At 48.2% G+C, this 17,654-nt stretch overlaps 1 pseudogene across 1 annotated transcript; it reads right to left on the bottom strand.

The window, feature by feature from the left end:
- Window positions 1-8,928: 8,928 nt before the first annotated feature.
- LOC308522550 (unconventional prefoldin RPB5 interactor 1-like) lies at window positions 8,929-9,833 on the bottom strand (annotated as a pseudogene). The gene has a single exon. The product of its transcript is annotated as an unconventional prefoldin RPB5 interactor 1-like (transcript).
- Window positions 9,834-17,654: the final 7,821 nt, after the last annotated feature.

Below are 17,654 nucleotides of genomic sequence, written 5' to 3'. Positions count from 1 at the left end.
CTACCTCCTGCATGTCCCCTACTGGGGACTGAACCTGCAACTCGGGCATGTGCCCTTGATTGGAATTGAACCTGGGACACCAGTCTGCAGGCCGATGCACTGTCCACTGAGCCAAACAGGCTAGGGCATGGCTGAGATTTTTTAAATGGGCCAACTCTTAAAAGCAGGTGGACTTAACTACCTGGTTACTAGCAATACTGGTAGAATTCAATACACTTACAAGGAAACCAACCTAAAAGGTAAGTGGGTAGTTTTGTCTTTTTTTTTTTTTTTTTTTTTTTGCTGGTGGAATGTGGAAATCTAAGTCATGTGGCACATCAACCACTTATCAGTCCTGTTCCAAGTACTAAGGACTTAAGAGCAAGACAAGTCTTGCTTTTGAGGGATGGCAGTGCTAATGAAAGTGGTGCTGCCAAGGGAGATCTGTCCTGATAGGGAAACCAAAATGAGCTGGGAGCCAGTGTTTTCCTAGACTAAAAGTTAAAATTATTCCAAGCATGTCATGGTTAAATCTCAAAAGGCTGAGTTGAGTTAGAATTGAATATATCAAAAGTTGTTTTGTTAATGGTGCTTAATCCCTCCTAAACTGTCATGGGCCTGTGAGGGGTCTTTGTGGGCCTCCAGGGACCCATCAGCATTGACTCGGGCCTTCTCCCAAGCAGATGCTTGGCTGCTTTGCTCAACTATTGACAGGCCTAAGTGTGTAATAGGCAATTTGGGAATCTAGGAGCATGAAGTAGGAGTGCAACTAGCTCAGGCCCAATAGTACTTATTCAATGCTTGTCTGACTTGGAAGCTTGAGTAGGGTTTTGGGAGCTTACCTTGTTGAAGGGAAGGTAAAGAAGGCTAGAGCCTGACCTGATGATTGCAAGAGGAGTTCTTGGCTGCTAGGGTAGGGCCTGTACTATAAGATACCTTTCCTGCCATTAGAGTTGGTCTCTGATAGATAAAGGCTGATACCGTGTCCTCAATATGGGCAGGAAAGTTAAGGTTCTTCCTGCTACTTCCCATTAAGGGATGGAAACAGTCCAGTCCTGTTAACTCCAGAGGTATGCTGGTTTAAATGAAGATGAGGGTGGAAGCCCAGCCAGTGTGACTCGGGTGGTTAAGCTTTGACCTATGGAACCAAGAGGCCACGGTTAGATTCCCAGTCAGGGCACATGCCCAGGCTGAGGGCTCAATTCCCAGTGCGGGTGTGCAGGAGGCAGCAGGTTAATGATTATCATCATTGATATTTCTATCCCTCTCCCTTTCTGAAATAAAAGTATTTAAAAAAAAGATGAGGATGGAGCATGATTACCCTGCAGGGCTGAAGAGGAGTGCTAGGGCTTGCATTTAGGGTCAAGCCCTGTAAATATCCCAGGTCTTCCTGGTACCTGTCTGGTTTCTGATTTGGTGGGTTGGTTGAGGACTTGCTGCCATTTTAGAAAAGCAGCCCCTTTCAGGAAATGGTGGTTGCTACTTTTGTCGTTATTCCAGCAGGTGGCAGCACATCCACAAGGATGTGGAGATGCCTCTGGGGAAGCCTGAAGATTAGTTTCAGCCCAGTGGATCTTGAACTCTACTCTCTCAGATTAGTGACAGGGCCTGGGAATCTGCAGTAAGTCCATCAGTTGGTTCTGATAATGGTGGACTGGCTTCTAACAGACTAACCCTTCTGCTGATAATTATAAACTCTGGACAAAACTTTTGGAGGTGTTGAAGGACAAACAATACCAGAAACTGAAGCAGACACTATCCTTGAAATAAGGACACTAGGTGAGATTCGTGCTTAGCCTGTAGTTGTGTTTTCAGGTGTCAAAATTCTCTGCAAAGAAATTGATAGTGTTCTGTGTCTGCGCTGTAGGTAAAGTGCTTCCCCAGCACTTGATCTTTGCAAGGCTGTTCTTGGCTCTATTTTCTTCTATGTCAGCGGTTCTCAACCTCTAGGTCGTGACCATCGGAAAACACATATAGCATATCAGATATTTACATTATGATTCATAACAGTAGCAAAATTACAGTTATGAAGTAGCAACGAAAATGATTTTATGGTTGGGGTCACCACAACATGAACTGTATTAAAAGGTCGCGGCATTAGGAAGGTTGAGAACCACTGTATGTGGGCAGCACTACCAAGAAAGCTTGCAGATTTTCTAGGAGATCAAAATGGTTGTTTCAGAACCTCGAATGGGAAGACATCTCATTTAGATGGTTAAAAGTATCCACCAAATACGGTAACCTAAGAATATAATTTTCTTCAGAGTCTTTCAAGAAGTGGGCTTTCTCCCTCTTTCAGAAAAAGACTTCTGCTGTCTGAACAAATGCCTTAGAACTGGTCTTTCAAAAGTCACTAAGAAGCACTTCAAATGACTTTTCCCATTTCCTGGTAAACTTTTTTTCAAATGCAATGATTGAGAGACCTGCTTCTGATAAAGTCGATGACTTTTAGAAATGTTGACAAAACATCTTTCAGGATGTTGGAAAAGTCTTTGTTGCCTGTGCACGTCTATGTAAAATGACAAGGGGAGCTTTCTTTTTTTTTTTTTATTTTTTTTTTTATTAAAGTATTACAAAGGGTATTACATATGTGTCCATTTTATCCCCCCGCCCTAGACAGTCCCCCAGCCTCCCCTATCCCCCAGTGTCTTATGTCCATTGGTTATGCTTATATGCATGCATACAAGTCCTTAGGTTCATCTCTTACCCCCTTACCTCCTGCCCCCCAACCCTCCCCGGCCTTCCCGCTGCAGTTTGACAATCTGTTTGAGGCAGCTCTGCCTCTGTATCTATTATTGTTCAAAAGGGAGCTTTCTTTATCGCTAAATTTGCAAATTCAGTTTTGCAGGAGGCTCATCTGCTCAGAGAACTTTTTCTATTCAGACAAAGTTTTATTTGGCAAAAAACCTTTTTACCACTTCCAAAATGTTGACAGCCTTTGTAGTTTGCAAAGGCGATTTACAAAGTAAATCTTGGGTAGCGTCAGCATGCCCATAATAAGCAAAATCATGAGCAAAAAGCCTCCTTGGGGAATAATGAGGCTGCTGTTTCCTGAAAGACCTACTTTAAAATCCTATATAATAAAAGGCTAATATGCAAAATGACCGAATGTCAGAACAACCGTTGCTATGATGCACATTGACCACCAGGGGGCAGATGCTCAATGCAGGAGCTGCCCCCTGGTGGCCTGTGTGCTCCCACATGGGGAGTGCTGCTCAGACAGAAGCTGGTGAGCGCAGTGGCGGTGGAGGGAGCCTCTCCTGCCTCTGCGACAGCGCTAAGGACCCCTCGGGGATGTCCGCCTGCTGGCTTAGGGGTCCTGGACTGCAAGAGGGCTCAGGCCAAGCTGAGGAACCCCCCTCCAGTGCACGCATGTCATGCACCAAGCTTCTAGTGTTAAAATAAATGTCATCTCTTCTACTACACATTACATCATTTGATGGGGGAACTGCTTCCAATGTTTTCTTTTGACTCAATCCAGAAAGTGGCTCCATAGTTTGTGTGCATGTCCTGACACTCTGACATGGGAGATTTTCTTTGGCTTCTGGTAAGCAATCTTAGAGGATGCTTTCATAAAAGTTTCTCATGAAATAGCCAATCCAAGTGTTGGAAGTGTTCCAGTTTCTTTGAATTGAGCTTTTACATAAAACCCCTCTTCATCTCTATGCATTTTTAGGACATATCATGCCCTTTCTGTTTTGCTGGTTTCATTCTTCCATTCACAAAAAAATTTCAGCCCAAAAATACCTGGCTTTTATATCCTGTTATGTTCATTATTCAAAGTGAAACTAGCCCGGCTGTTGTGGCTCAGTGTTTGAAAGTCAACCCATAAATGAGGTCACCAATTCAATTCCCAATCAGGGCAAATGCCTGGGTTGGGGGCTCCTTCCCCAGTAGGGGCCTGCAGGAGGTATCTGGTAGATGTTTCTTTCTCTCTACCCTCTCCCTTCCTCTTTCTAAATCAATAAAAATATATTTTAAAAAACAACAAAAACATGAAACTGAATAATAGTCATTTTTTAATGTTTTTTAAAAAAATTGATTTGAGAGAAAGGGAGAAGGAGAGATGGAAACATCAATGAGAGAAACATCAATTGGCTGCCCCTTGCACTCCCCTTAATAGGGATTGAGCCTGCAACCCGGGCCTGTGTCCTGACTAGGAATCAAACCAGCAACCTCTTGGTGCATAGGTTGATCGATGTTCAACCACTGAACAACACCAGCTGGATTGTGATGGTCTTTTTTTTTTTTTTTAATATATTTTATTGATTTTTTACAGAGAGGGAGAGGGATAGAGAGTTAGAAACATCAATGAGAGAGAAACATCAATCAGCTGCCTCCTGCATACCCCGATGTGCCCACAACCAAGGTACATGCCCTTGACTGGAATTGAACCCGGGACCCTTCAGTCCGCAGGCCGACGCTCTATCCACTGAGCCAAACCGGTCAAGGCTGTGATGGTCTTTTGAATGTGTCAACCTGACTAGGCTACAGTCCCTAGTTCTTCCATCAAACACTAATTTAGGCATTGCTTGGGAACTGGCAATGGGGGAAATGCTGAGGCAGGTGGCCTGGATTACAGATGGGAAGTCAAATATGCTGTCCTCCCACCAACCACCATGCACTCCCCCTGCAGACTCCACTGGTTTTTTTTTTTTTTTTTTTTAATACACTTTATTGGTTTTTTTTTACAGAGAGGAAGGGAGAGAGAGAGTTAGAAACATCGATGAGAGAGAAACATCGATCAGCTGCCTCCTGCACACTCCCTACTGGGGATGTGCCTGCAACCAAGGTACATGCCCTTGACCGGAATCCAACCTGGGACCCTTCAGTCTGCAGGCCAACGCTCCATCCACTGAGCCAAACTGGTTAGGGCTCCACAGGTTCTTAAGGTGCTTGGAACAACTGTGGCTAAACTGATTTCTGACTGGTCACTTGCTTTTGGTTCTCCCTACTGGGAACTGTGTGAAAAGGAATATCCTGAGCCACATTCTGTTCCTTTTGAATATGTTGATTGAACCTGGTTGGAATTGCATAGAGAACTAAAGGACCAAGAATAGCCCAGAGTCCCCCATTCATCCGGACTACAGATTGATGGGGGTGGGGAGTCCAAGCCGACTGCAGTGATTATGCAGTGAGCAGCATATGGGAATGCAGCGACAGAAAGTAGACACTCTCAGGGAGCTTGGCTGTGAAGGTCAGAGTAGATAGCAGTAGCTGAAGAGGATTATAGGATTGAAGGAGAGGTTTTGTTTTTGTTTGTTTTTAATGTATGAGAAACTTGAATCCATTTAGGTGACCATTGAGAAGGTCTCAAATAGGCGGGTGCATAGGAAGCATGGAAATAAACTCAACTGTACCTGAGAATCTATACTAATAAAAGCCTAGGTGGCCGTTGCGCCCTTGCGTGACGCCCTCATGTAATCACAAGATGGCCACCCTCACATCGTCACAAGGTGGCAGCCATAAGATGGCCAGTAGGGGAGGACAATTGTGGGCGATTGGGCCGGCAGGCGAGCAGTTAGGCGTCAATTAGGCCGGCAGGGGAGTGGTTAGGGGCAATCAGGCAGGCAGGCAGGCAGGCGAGTGGTTAGGAGCCAGCAATCCCGGATTGTGAGAGGGATGTCCAACTGCCGGTTTAGGCCTGATCCCACATCTCCTGAGGGGTCCCAGATTGCAAAGGGTGCAGGCTGGGCTGAGGGACACCCCTCCCCCGTACACGAATTTTGTGCACCAGGCCTCTAGTCTATACTGATAAAAGGGTAATATGCTAATTAGACTGGATCAGCCAGACATCTTCTGGACGTCCAACTTCCTTCCGGACAAAACCACTGTGGCAGAGGTGGTTAGGGGTGATCAGGCCAGCAGGGGAGCAAGCAGTTAGGGGCAATCAGGCCAGCAGGGGAGCAAGCAGTTAGGGGTGATCAGGCCGGCAGGGAAGCAAGCAGTTAGGGGTGATCAGGCAGGCAGACAAGTAGAGGCAGCTAGGGGCGATCAGGCAGGCAGGTAAGCAGTTAGGAACCTGAGGTCCCGGATTGTGAGAGGGATGTCCAACTGCGGGATCAGGCCTAAACCGGCAGTCAGATAACCCCCAAGGGGTCCCAGATTGGAGAGGGTGCAGGCCGGGCTGAGGGACACCCCCGCCCCCCGTGCACGAATTTTGTACACCAGGCCTCTAGTCTATAATAATAAAAGCATAATGTGCTCATTAGACCGGACAGCCTTCTGGATGACCTTCTGGACAAAACCGGGGCTGTGAGGGAAGCCTGGGTTCTGGGTGCCTGCCTGCAGCTGGAGTAAAGCCAGTGCTGGCAGCCTGGGGAAGGAAGGCCTACTCTTGCATGAATTTTGTGCATTGGGCCTCTAGTTCAGTATATAATAAACTTGGCACTTTGGATTGGTGGAGGAAAGACAGACTGGTGTGAGAACAACTGGATAACCACCTGCCTGCAGAAATATTGTGTTAGCACTTTGTGCCTTATATTAAAATAAATTTTACGTGGATCAAAGGTATTGATATGAAAAGTGAAATATAAAATACTAGAAGAAAACATGGGAAGTGACAAGTGGAAAAATATTTTCACAGCATATGAGATAAATGTCTGTGATGAAGCCCTTCTACAAATAATTTAAATAGACAAATAAGGCAATAGAAAAATAGACAAAGGTTTTGAACAACCCTTTCTCATAAAAGGAAATACAAATGACTTATGAACACATGAACCAATGTGACCTTATTTGGGATAATAGACATACAAAGTAAAACTACAACAGTATACACCTTTTCTTACCTGTTCGCTTGGCAAAGATCACCAGGTTTGCTAACATACTTTTGGCAAGAGGGGCTCCCTGTGTGTTGCTCTAGTGCAGTAGTTCTCAACCTTCCTAATGCCACGACCCTTTAATACAGTTCCTCATGTTGTGGTGACCCCCCCAACCATAAAATTATTTTCGTTGCTACTTCATAACTGTAATTTTGCTACTGTTATGAATCATAATGTAAATATCTGATATGCAGGATGTATTTTCATTGTTACAAATTGAACATAATTAAAGCATAGTGATTATGTCCTGACTGGTTTGGCTCAGTGGATAGAGCATCAGCCTGAGGACTGAAGGGTCCCAGGTTCAATTCCAGTCAAGGGCATGTACCTTGGTTGTGGGTACATCCCCAGTAGGGGGTGTGCAGGAGGCAGCTGATCGATGTTTCTCTCTCATCGATGTTTCTACTCTATCCCTCTCCCTTCCTCTCTGTAAAAAATCAATAAAATATTTTTAAAAAATAAAGCATGGTGATTAATCACAAAAACAATATGTAGTTATATAGAGTGGGGCCTTTTTATTTATTTATTTATTAAGTTTCATAAAGTTTTTACTTAAAAAAAAAAGCTTTACAAAATCCCATTCTTCCGACCAAGAAACCTGCCCACAGGCCATGAGAGCTTCTGCCGAGGACAGCGGCAGTCCCAGGGTTGAAGGGCACCTTGCTGCAGAACCCACCAGAAGGTTTCTTAAAGGGCCATTCAAAGGCTGAAGCAGGAACAGAACTGCTGGGTCTGAATCTTACGTTTCTGCTATGTGGTCCATGCGGTGTGCACATCACAGCTGGCATGGAACTGCCTGCGTTTAGTTCAAACACCAACCAAGCCCAGGAACATCCTCTCTGAGAAGCGATCCGAGAGCCATGGCATCAGAGGCAGCAGTGGTGTCGCCGGTGCCGGAGGATGACCAGCAAGTGGACTGGGAAGTCCTGGGCTCACTTGGATCCTCATCTCCACCAGCGAATAGGAGAATCTGCTTCCAAATTAATTAAGGACACCTCCTCCCATGCTCCGAGGAGCCATCAGCGATAGGTACTCTAGATGATGCAGCACGAGGTTGCAGGGCGCAAGCGCCCACTGCTTGGCAGCCTAGGTCCTCTGCTGCAGCCTAGATCCTCTGCTGCAGCCTAGGTCCGCTGCTGCAGCTGTTAGGGGTTTCAATCAGCGAGATAGACCACCGACTCAAAATTTAAATTTTAAGAGCCTTTATTAAGCTGGCCAGCTAACTACAGCTGCGTCCCTCCCGTAGGAGCATCACAGCTTGCAGTGCCGACCGAGAGTACAGCAAAGCTTTTTATCTGCAATACTACAAAGTATTTCCAAAAAAAGAAAAAACAAACTGCAAAGCGGTTTATTAGCCATTTCTGATACTGGCAGGGTAAAAGTTCACATAAAGTTTACAAGTACACACGGGAGGGAAGCAAGGTCACACCTGGCTGGGTTTAATCATAACACATTGCCTTTCTAGCGAGATAGTTAGCAATTTTTCTCTCCCATGGTCCCTGTCCCTCAGCCCACTCAGTAGTTCTTCTCTGCCAGGCCCCTGCCCCTGGCACATTCCCTACTGGTATTCACCGCGGTGGGCCCAGGGGAATGAATCCAAATTCTAAGCAAAGCCACAAGCAGAACTTCCCTCTGTATGGAAGAGCCAGCCCTTGGTGCGCTTGCTGGCGGCGGCCTGGAAAACTACACAGCTCTATCCAATCAAAAATGCACCTGGCATGGCATTGGGTGTGTCTAGTCCAGCCGTGGGCAAACTACGGCCCGCGGGCCGGATCCGGCCCGTTTGAAATGAATAAAACTAAAAAAAAAAAAGACCGTACCCTTTTATGTAATGATGTTTACTTTGAATTTATATTAGTTCACACAAACACTCCATCCATGCTTTTGTTCCGGCCCTCCGGTCCAGTTTAAGAACCCATTGTGGCCCTCGAGTCAAAAAGTTTGCCCACCCCTGGTCTAGTCTCTGGCCTCCAAGGCCAGACAGCCAAGTCTCTCTTCCCCATTATTCAAGCAGGCTAAAGCGGGCTAGGAAGCAAACTTATCTTCTGGAATAAGAGGCCGTCCAAAGAACAGCAGGGAACTCCAAACAGTAGTCTTACAGAATAGGGGTTTTCCTTCACACAGCCTAGGTCCTCTGCTGCAGCCCGTCGGCTTTGACCTTGGACACCCGCTTGGTGACCTCCGACCCTTCTGACAGGACTTCTCTCCGCTCAGGGATCGTGGGCCGCACAGGATGGGCCGCGGCTGGGTGCCGGCGAGGCAGGGCGACAATTCCCTCTCTATTACAGTTCCAGAAAAAGCCTGGAGCGTCCCCGCGCGGGCAAGAGCGACTCCGGAAGCTGCTCCTGCTCCAAAATGCTCTCACAGCTGGCGCTCCCCGCAGTCGGCGCTGCCCTCGCTGGTGGCGCTGCCCTCGCTGTTCTGCGGCTGCCCGACTTCAGGATGGACTCCCGAGGGACGTAGGCCCCGTTCCCCAGGTTCACGAAGGCCCTGTGGATGTCCGCAGGGGTCCTGACCGTGGGCCGCTCTGGGCCGGTGGCCGCCACAGCTGCTCCTTCGCTTCCGTGTGGCTTCTTCCTTCTTCTCGCTGAATTCTAAGGTGGTGTTTTTCCCAGGATCGATTCGAACCCGCGTGGGTGTGACGGTGTGAGGAAAGTATATGGTTGGTACAGAGCTGGCCCCTGGCCCAAGAGCATCGTCGTCGTCACCATCCTCATCCTCATCACTTGAGGGGGCAGCGAGCGCAGCGGTGTCGTCCGCGGGCCGACAGCTGGGAGCCGCGGCCTCGGCCGCTGGATGCGTCCCATTCACACGTCCGTTCACACGTCCGTTCACACATGTGCCGGCGTCTTCCTTCCGCTCTTGGGAAGACGCTGTGTCTTCTCCGTTTGCAGCCACAGTAGGAGGCTGACTCTCAAGTTCGCCCAGCAGCTCCTCCTGTCGCTCCAGTTCTTCCAGCCGAGCCCACAGCTCCTGGCCCGAGCGCAGATCCTTGGATTCAACATTTGCAAAATCTAACACGCGTGTCATAGGTTCGCCATCACTGCACTTAGCCAAACCAGCTAGGGCCCCACTAATTTTCAATTTCTGCTTTGTTATATGCGATAGTCCTAATTACCCCAGAGTCAGTTTCTGATCTATTAAACATCATTAATCTGACCATGTATTGTACCAGACAATATTAATTAACTACTGTAGTAGTTAATTTGTAATGGGTTTTTAATCTGGTAAAGCTAGTTTCTTTTATTTTCAAATATTCTTAATTAGTTTTGATTGTTTCTTCTTTCAGATGGCTCTTAAAAGAGCTTTGTCAAATTCTACCAAAAAAAAAAAAAAAAGGAAAATAGAATTTTGTATAGAATTGTTAAACCTTAAACATTAATATTACTACAGGAACATGTTTTTCAATTGTTTTATATCACTAAGAAAAAGTTTTTATGTTTCTTCATTCACCTCTCATATTTATTATTAAGGCATTCCTATTAATCATTTTTCAATGGTTGTATTTCTACATATTACCAACAAATAATCAGAAACTGAAATTTTAAGGCCCTGGCTCGGTAGTTCAGTTGGTTAGAGTGTCGTCGTGATACACCAAAGTTTTGGGTTTGATCCCTGGTCAAGGCACATACAAGAATCAACCAAAAAATGCATAAATAAGTGGGACAACAAATCAACGTTTCTCTCTCTTCTCTCTCTCTCTCTCTCTCTCTCTCTCTCTCTCTCTCTCTCTCTCTCCTCTCTCCTCTCTCCCTCCCTCCATCCCTCCCTCTCTCCTTTCCTCTCTCTCAAAATCAGTTAATAAAAAAATAAATGTAAATTGGGGGTGACCACAAATGAACAATCCTATGGACTTTGGTGGGTAGGGAATGGAAGCTAGATTGCAAGAAGGATCAATAGTACCCAATAGAAACACAATCTTGTAAGGAGGGGGATGGTGGAGGGGCACAGGCTTACCTGGGGGCCCAAGGATGGGAAGCATCAGATCTTGAGCAGAGCATGAGGGTCAACTTCAAACTCAGGTTCTATGGGTTGAGTCTATTATTTTTGTTGCCTCATAACCCCTTTCTTTGGGGAACCCGTCCTTCCCTCACTGCCACTTCTATTATAATCCTGCTCAGGCCATGTGAGGCTACCCCTGCTCCTGGCCTCGGTGATGTCCTGATAGAGGATTCCATTCTTCTTACTGTGGACACTGGTTCACACTTCGACATATGATACAAGCCAACCTTTAAGTTTTGGCCAGAAATATCAGAAAAGACACTCATTATTTTACTTCATTTTTTTTTTTTGTTTAAAATATATTTTATTGATTTTTTACAGAGAGGAAGGGAGAGAGATAGAGAGTTAGAAACGTCGATGAGAGAGAATCATCGATCAGCTGCCTCCCGCACATCTCCCACTGGGGATATGCCCGCAACCCAGGTACATGCCCTTGACCGGAATCGAACCTGGGACCTCTCAGTCCGCAGGCCGACGCTCTATCCACTGAGCCAAACCGGTTTCGGCTACTTCATTTTTTAAAAAATATATTTTATTGACTTTCCACAAAGAGGAAGGGAGAGGGACAGAGAGCCAGAAACATTGATGAGAGAGAAGCATCGATCAGCTGCCTCCTGCACCCCCCCCTCCCCCCACTGGGGACGTGCCCGCAACCAAGGCACATGCCCTCGACTGGAATCGAACCCGGGACCCTTCAGTCTGCAGGCCGACGCTCCATCCACTGAGCCAAACCGGTCAGGCTCATTATTTTTTTTGGTGGGGGAGTGTGAAGCTGCCTGGGATCATCTTTTCCTCCATTTGGAGATCAAGCCAATTCAAAGAAAAGAAGAGCAACAGATAAAGAACCATCATTTAAGCACCCGGACCCAGCCATGCCTGAAACCCTTGATGTGTTACACACATTAAAAGGTTTTTTTGTTTGTTTTGTTTTGAGCTAGTTTGGAGTTGGGTTTCTATCAGATACGAGTGACTGCAACCTGAATAAAAAATAGTTTGTGGCAAAATTGAAAAAATAAAACAAAACACCAAAAAACCCCACATTCCCCCAGGGACCCAAGCAGCCCTACTGTGGGATCTGTCTCCCTAGTAAGATATGAGAAGGGGAGATGCATCTCAGCGAGATGCAGGTTCAGAGGCGCTGGTGAGAAAGCTGGGGGGAGGGGGAGGGAGAGGAGGAGGTGGGAAGCAGCTACGATCTCCATAAGAGGATGGACTGACTGCCTTGTCCACTCTCTGTCCCCAAAGCCTAGCAGAGTCAGCCCTAACGTGCAACAGGTTCCCAAGGTTCCTTCTAGGCCATGGTTGTGCAGCAATGCCCATGGCCATGTAAGTGGTCCTGAAGGTGCAGTGTGGGTACAGGGTGCTGGGTGAGGGCCAGTTATCCAGGTGGAAAGTCCATGAGAGTGATGAGGAGGTCAGTGAGCAAAGCCCAGCTGTGGTGAGAATTATGCAGCAGACAAGCCCTTGACGGGTCCCAGAGATAATTCTAAAAAGAGAAGGGGGACTAACTACTGAGCAATAGGATTTAGGGACAGATGGGAAACCAAGTACCTGGGAGCTATGAGACAGAGGTGGAAAGGTGTGCAGTTTGGGGGAGTCAGGGGGATTCGCTGGGCTCTGTTTGCTGGGTTTGGGACCTGGGTTATGCTAACTTCATAAAATGAGTATTTTGTGTCAGAAGTGGGTTACATACACTGGAATGGGTTGTTTCTTGGGAGTCTGAAAGAATTTACTGCCCAAATGGTCTCCAGAGACTTTAAGAAAGTGATTCTTTGATAATGCCTTCAAAGAATAGGAAGATGGGTTCTCTTTCCATTTATTTATTTAATACTAGACCCGGTGCACGACATTCCTACACTCATGGGGGTGAGTCCCTCAGCCTGGCCTGAGACCTTTCACAGTCCAGGGCTCTGTTACTCTCTTTTTGAAGTCCCAAACAACACAGCCTCAAATTACATAAAACATATCTAGCAAGAAATGTTTGACTAGGTCTGGATGAGCTGGGCTGATTTGATCTGAGACTGGCCTTTCAGCAAGCAGCTGGTTTTAGCTACCAGTAACTGCAGGCAGCTATGGTGGAGGATGGTCAGCTATTTCTAGACCTGCCTCAAACCTTCCAGACCACATGCATGGTTCTGAGTCGTGGTTAATGTGCAGCTTTTGCAGCCTGGCTGCCTGAGCTCCGACCTCAACCCATCACTTACAACCAGGCGGCTCCAGCAAGTCTGCATCTGTTCTACATCTCTATCCTGGATGAGCAGCTAGATCAGACCAACCCTGAAGGCCTTTCACTCATGCCAGCTGGCAAATCCCCTTTTAAAGCTTCAAACAGTTTGAGCTGAATTTTATGTCACTGGCAACCAAACATATCCTAACCAATGTTGGCTATGTATTAGCTTTTATTAAAACATGGTTTATATCATTTGTCAGTGAGAGCTCAGATACTAAACAATTAAGACAGCAACTATTTCCAGATATCTCAGGCCTTCATTCTGACGTCAGAAGGCCCAGGAGGCTGGACTAGCCACAATGATTCTGCCAATCAGAAGGGCGGCACTCAGCTCCTTGGTGGGTAAAAAAGAGGGTCATTCCTCTTTCCCCTGAATGAGCCCCTGCCCCGCCCGCTAAGGTCAAAGTTACCTCACAGCCTCCAAAGCCACCGCGTCTGTCCGGACCTTGGTACACTTCCATCTCCTACACTTTCCCCCTCAGCTCAGTGATACCTGCTATCTTAGGAAGCTTTCCTTATACAGATGAGCCCAAAGGAAAGGATAAAGCCCCTGGAATCCCACCCCGAGGAATTCCCGCGAAACGGTTTGGCAGTTTCCCCGCGTTTCTGAGGCGGACACGCCCTTAGTTAACGCCGATGACTCGGGGTACAAGTCAGATTTCACGTAACCAGCTCAAATCGTCCTACTGTCACGTTGCCCTATGTGGTCAGTTGGGGGCGCTCCACGCCCTCTCCTGGGATTGCCCAGCACCAGGGACTCCTCCCTTCCTGCCGGGCGCTCAGGACTTTCCCAGGCCCCTCCGCTACGAGAGGCCGTTCCGAGGGGTCTGCGGTCCGCCCCGCACTCCCCACGGCCCAGCAGCGACGGCCTGCGGGTAGGTTCCGTTGGCTACGTCGCGTTTCGGGGTGCGGACCCCGAGGTGCCGCGACGCGCACTCCTGCCCCGACCCCTGAAATCACGTGGATTCCTGCCCCCCCACCCCCCTGCAACCCCAACCCCAGGCAGCAAAGCGCGATGGCCCCTGCTAAGCCCAAGGGTTCGGCGATGGTCACGGGGTCGCGGGCTGGGCTGCCCGTCCTCGGGCGCCCGCACCCTCCAGCAACTTTTCTGCCAGCGGTTTCAAGCCCCCAGGCTGGACAGGAATTCCTGGCGTTCTTGTCGATTCGGCGGCCCCCGATGGGAGGAGATTCCTAATAAGTCACCGGTTGCAGTGCAGGGTCAGTAAATCCCAGCCCGGCAGGGTAGTTCCCCGCTGGGGGGCGCCCGAGTCACCCGGGCAGCTGCTGGCGCTCACCCCCGACATCGCTGGGAGTTGGGACCTGGACGCAAGCATTTTTTTCCAAAGCTTTCTTGGGGGCTTTTCAAAAGAGCAGCAGGGCTGAGCCCCTCCGGGAAGCTTGAACTCTAGGTTCAGCTGGAAGGTGTGAAATTCATTCCAAGATTCCAGTTCTGTATTAGAATTAAATGCAAAAAGTGCATTGTACTCCCTAATGTGTCTGTGTTCATCCTATATAATAAGGGTAACATGCAAATTGACGCTAATGACGGAACAACCAGGAACACCTGTGGCTATGACTGGAACTGACCACTAGGGGGCAGACACTCAATGCAGAAGCTGCCCCTGGTGGTCAGTGCGCTCCCACAGGGGGAGCTCAGCTTAACCACAACCCAGCTCATCGATGCGCTAAGGATTCGCTAAGGATGTCTGACTTTAGGGAGCAGGCTTGGAACAGGCCTAAGTTGTCAGTCCGACATACCCCAAGGGCTCCGGGACTGCAGACTACGAGAGGGTGCAGGCCAGGCTGAGGAACCCCTTCTTCCCCCCCCCCGCCCCCCCCCCCCCCCAGTGCAATAATTTTCCGGTCAGGGGCACACGGGTTGTGGGCTCGATCCCCAGTGAGGTACTTGTAGGAGGCAGCCAATCCATGATTCTCATCGTGGATGTTTCTATCTCTCTCTCTCTCTATCTCTCTCTCTTCCTTCCTCTCTGAAATCAATAAAAATATATATATTAAAAAAAATTCTAAGTTTCCAATCAAGCATCAGACATAACATGGAAGTTACTAAAACCCACAAATACACATGGAAGTTACTACCAAGGAAAAAGGGAGGAGGGAGAAGGTCTTGCGAGAATAGGGGGAGGGGTTAGCAGCACATACCTGAGTTCAAGTTGTGCACCAAACGACTGTGGGACCCTTTTTTGGGAGGAAGGGGAGCCTCCATTTCTAAAGTTGATCATGATGCATAATGGGGTTCTAGAAGTTTCCTTCTCTGCTCTACAGCCTAGGTCAGTGGTCGGCAAACTCATTAGTCAACAGAGCCAAATATCAACAGTACAACGATTGAAATTTCTTTTGAGAGCCAAATTTTTTAAACTTAAACTATATAGGTAGGTACATTGTTATTAACTTAATTAGGGTACTCCTAAGCTGGCCTTTGCTAAAAACGTCCTCAATCTGATTGAGGTACATTCGCTGAGGTCGACCCCTTTCAACTATCCCACCCACACTCGTCTTGTATACTTGTTTCAGATAGACGAGTGTGGATGAGAGAGTTGGAAGGGGTCAACCTCAGCGAACGTACCTCAGAACAATACCTCCCCGCGCTGCGCATCCTGTGGCCCGCCTGCACCCTGTCTCCCGTCGTGAGCGACCGACACCCCCACTTCTTTCTAACGCCACTTCTTCAAAATAGACTCGCCCAGGCCGAAAACCAACTTCTGCGCATGGGCCACGAAGTTTCAATCGCACTGTACGTGCGTGCCTGCACGTGGTATTTTGTGGAAGAGCCACACTCAAAGGGCCAAAGAGCCGCATGTAGCCAAAAGTAGTAACGGATTATACATTTATTAGGTCATCTGGAAAACCAAATGGGCTGAGCCCCCACATGGCGCCAGCACCCAGGGAGGGGAATCAGAGATCTTAAAGGACTCTAGGTGGGCTTTTTCTGGGTGGAGAATTCTCTGGGTGGGTCTGGATCCTGGGAAGGTCCGGAGGGATAGGATAATGGTCTTAGCAAGTGAAATGTGGTCTAAGCAAAAGGGAATGTCGTTGGTGAAGTAGTCTAAAGATCAGTTCCTAGGGGAGGGAGTATCGATTCAATTATTTGATCAGACCTAACACAGTACACCTGGGAAAGGCCAGGGCTGTCTTTGGAGGCAGCCAGGTCACACTCCTAGGCGGCCGGAGGAAACCAGAGTCAGCTGGGTTGGGCGGGCCAGGAGCTGGTTGAAGGCCACAGTCGGCTGGGGTATTCTGGCTTAGGCTTACGTACCCTTTTATGTAATGATGTTTATTTTGAATTTATATTAGTTCACACAAACACTCCATCCATGCTTTTGTTCCGGCCCTCCGGTCCAGTTTAAGAACCCATTGTGGCCCTCGAGTCAAAAAGTTTGCCCACCCCTGGCCCAGAGGAAAAGGCACACATCCAGCCCCAGCCTCTGAGGAGCACCGTCAGACACCCACCTCATCCCCTTCATGCTCCCCCTCCCCCTCCTTCTGCCAGAACAGTGGTTCTCAACCTTGTGGCCTCACCCCATAACAAAGAAACAGAATTTCCGGAGGATGAGGCCCAGAAATCAGGATTTTAAAAAGATTCCCAGGTGATTCTAATGTGCAGCCAAGGTTGAGAAACACTGCTAGTGCATTCTTTTTTTTAAATATATTTTATTGATTTTTTTACAGAGAGGAAGAGAAAGGGATAGAGAGTTGGAAACATCGATGAGAGAGAAACATCGATCAGCTGCCTACTGCACACCCCCTACTGGGGATGTGCCCACAACCAAGGTACATGCCCTTGACCGGAATCGAACCCGGGACCTTTCAGTCCGCAGGCCGACGCTCCATCCACTGAGCCAGACCGGTTAGGGCTGCTAGTGCATTCTTCCTCAGGTTGCAGCTGAGCACAAGGCTGCCCCCGGTCAGACCTAACACAACAAACCTGGGAAAGGTCAGAGCTATCTGAGTCAGTGGCCCTTCCACGTGGTCCCCTTCCACGTGGTCCCCTGGCTGTCCTTCCTGCTCTTGCCCTCACAGGATTCCGCTCCAGGAAGAGGCCCCAAAGCCTCACTCTGCTTTCTGCAGCCCTGGCAGGGCCTGGCCTCAGTGGGTGAGTGATGGACAAGCAGGGCGTGTGCAGTCACAGGGCCCGCCTTGGAAGGCTCCCCCCGCCCCCACCTTGGAAGGGGGGACTTAACTCTCAGCTAGAGGTAGTGATTTTTTTATTATTATTATTTCAGAGAGGAAGGGAGAAGGAGAGAGAGAAACATCAATGATGAGAGAGAATCATTGATTGGCTGCCTCCTTCCTGGGGCATGTGCCCTTGATCGGAATCGAACCAGGGACCCTTCAGATCACAGGCCAACACTCTATCCACTGAGCCAAACCAGCTGGGTCTCAGCTGTAGTGATCTTGAAATTCTTAATTTTTTAAAACCAGGGGCGCTGCAAATTACGTTGCCAGATGACCAAGGTGGGGATCTGTGCTGAGGAGGAAGAAATAGTTGCAACAATGTTCCCAGGACACCCCCCCCCCACCCCCCCGCCAGGATGACGTCCATTTAGTCTTGTGCCTCCCTCCATGTGTTATGTTAGGATCCAGCCATTTCTATCACTCAC

The sequence above is a fragment of the Myotis nattereri genome (assembly GCF_964212035.1).
Source record: "Myotis nattereri genome assembly, chromosome: 7".
Lineage (NCBI taxonomy): Eukaryota > Metazoa > Chordata > Mammalia > Chiroptera > Vespertilionidae > Myotis > Myotis nattereri.
The sequence above is the reverse complement of the archived record's forward strand: the minus strand, read 5'-3'. Positions and strand labels throughout refer to the sequence as shown.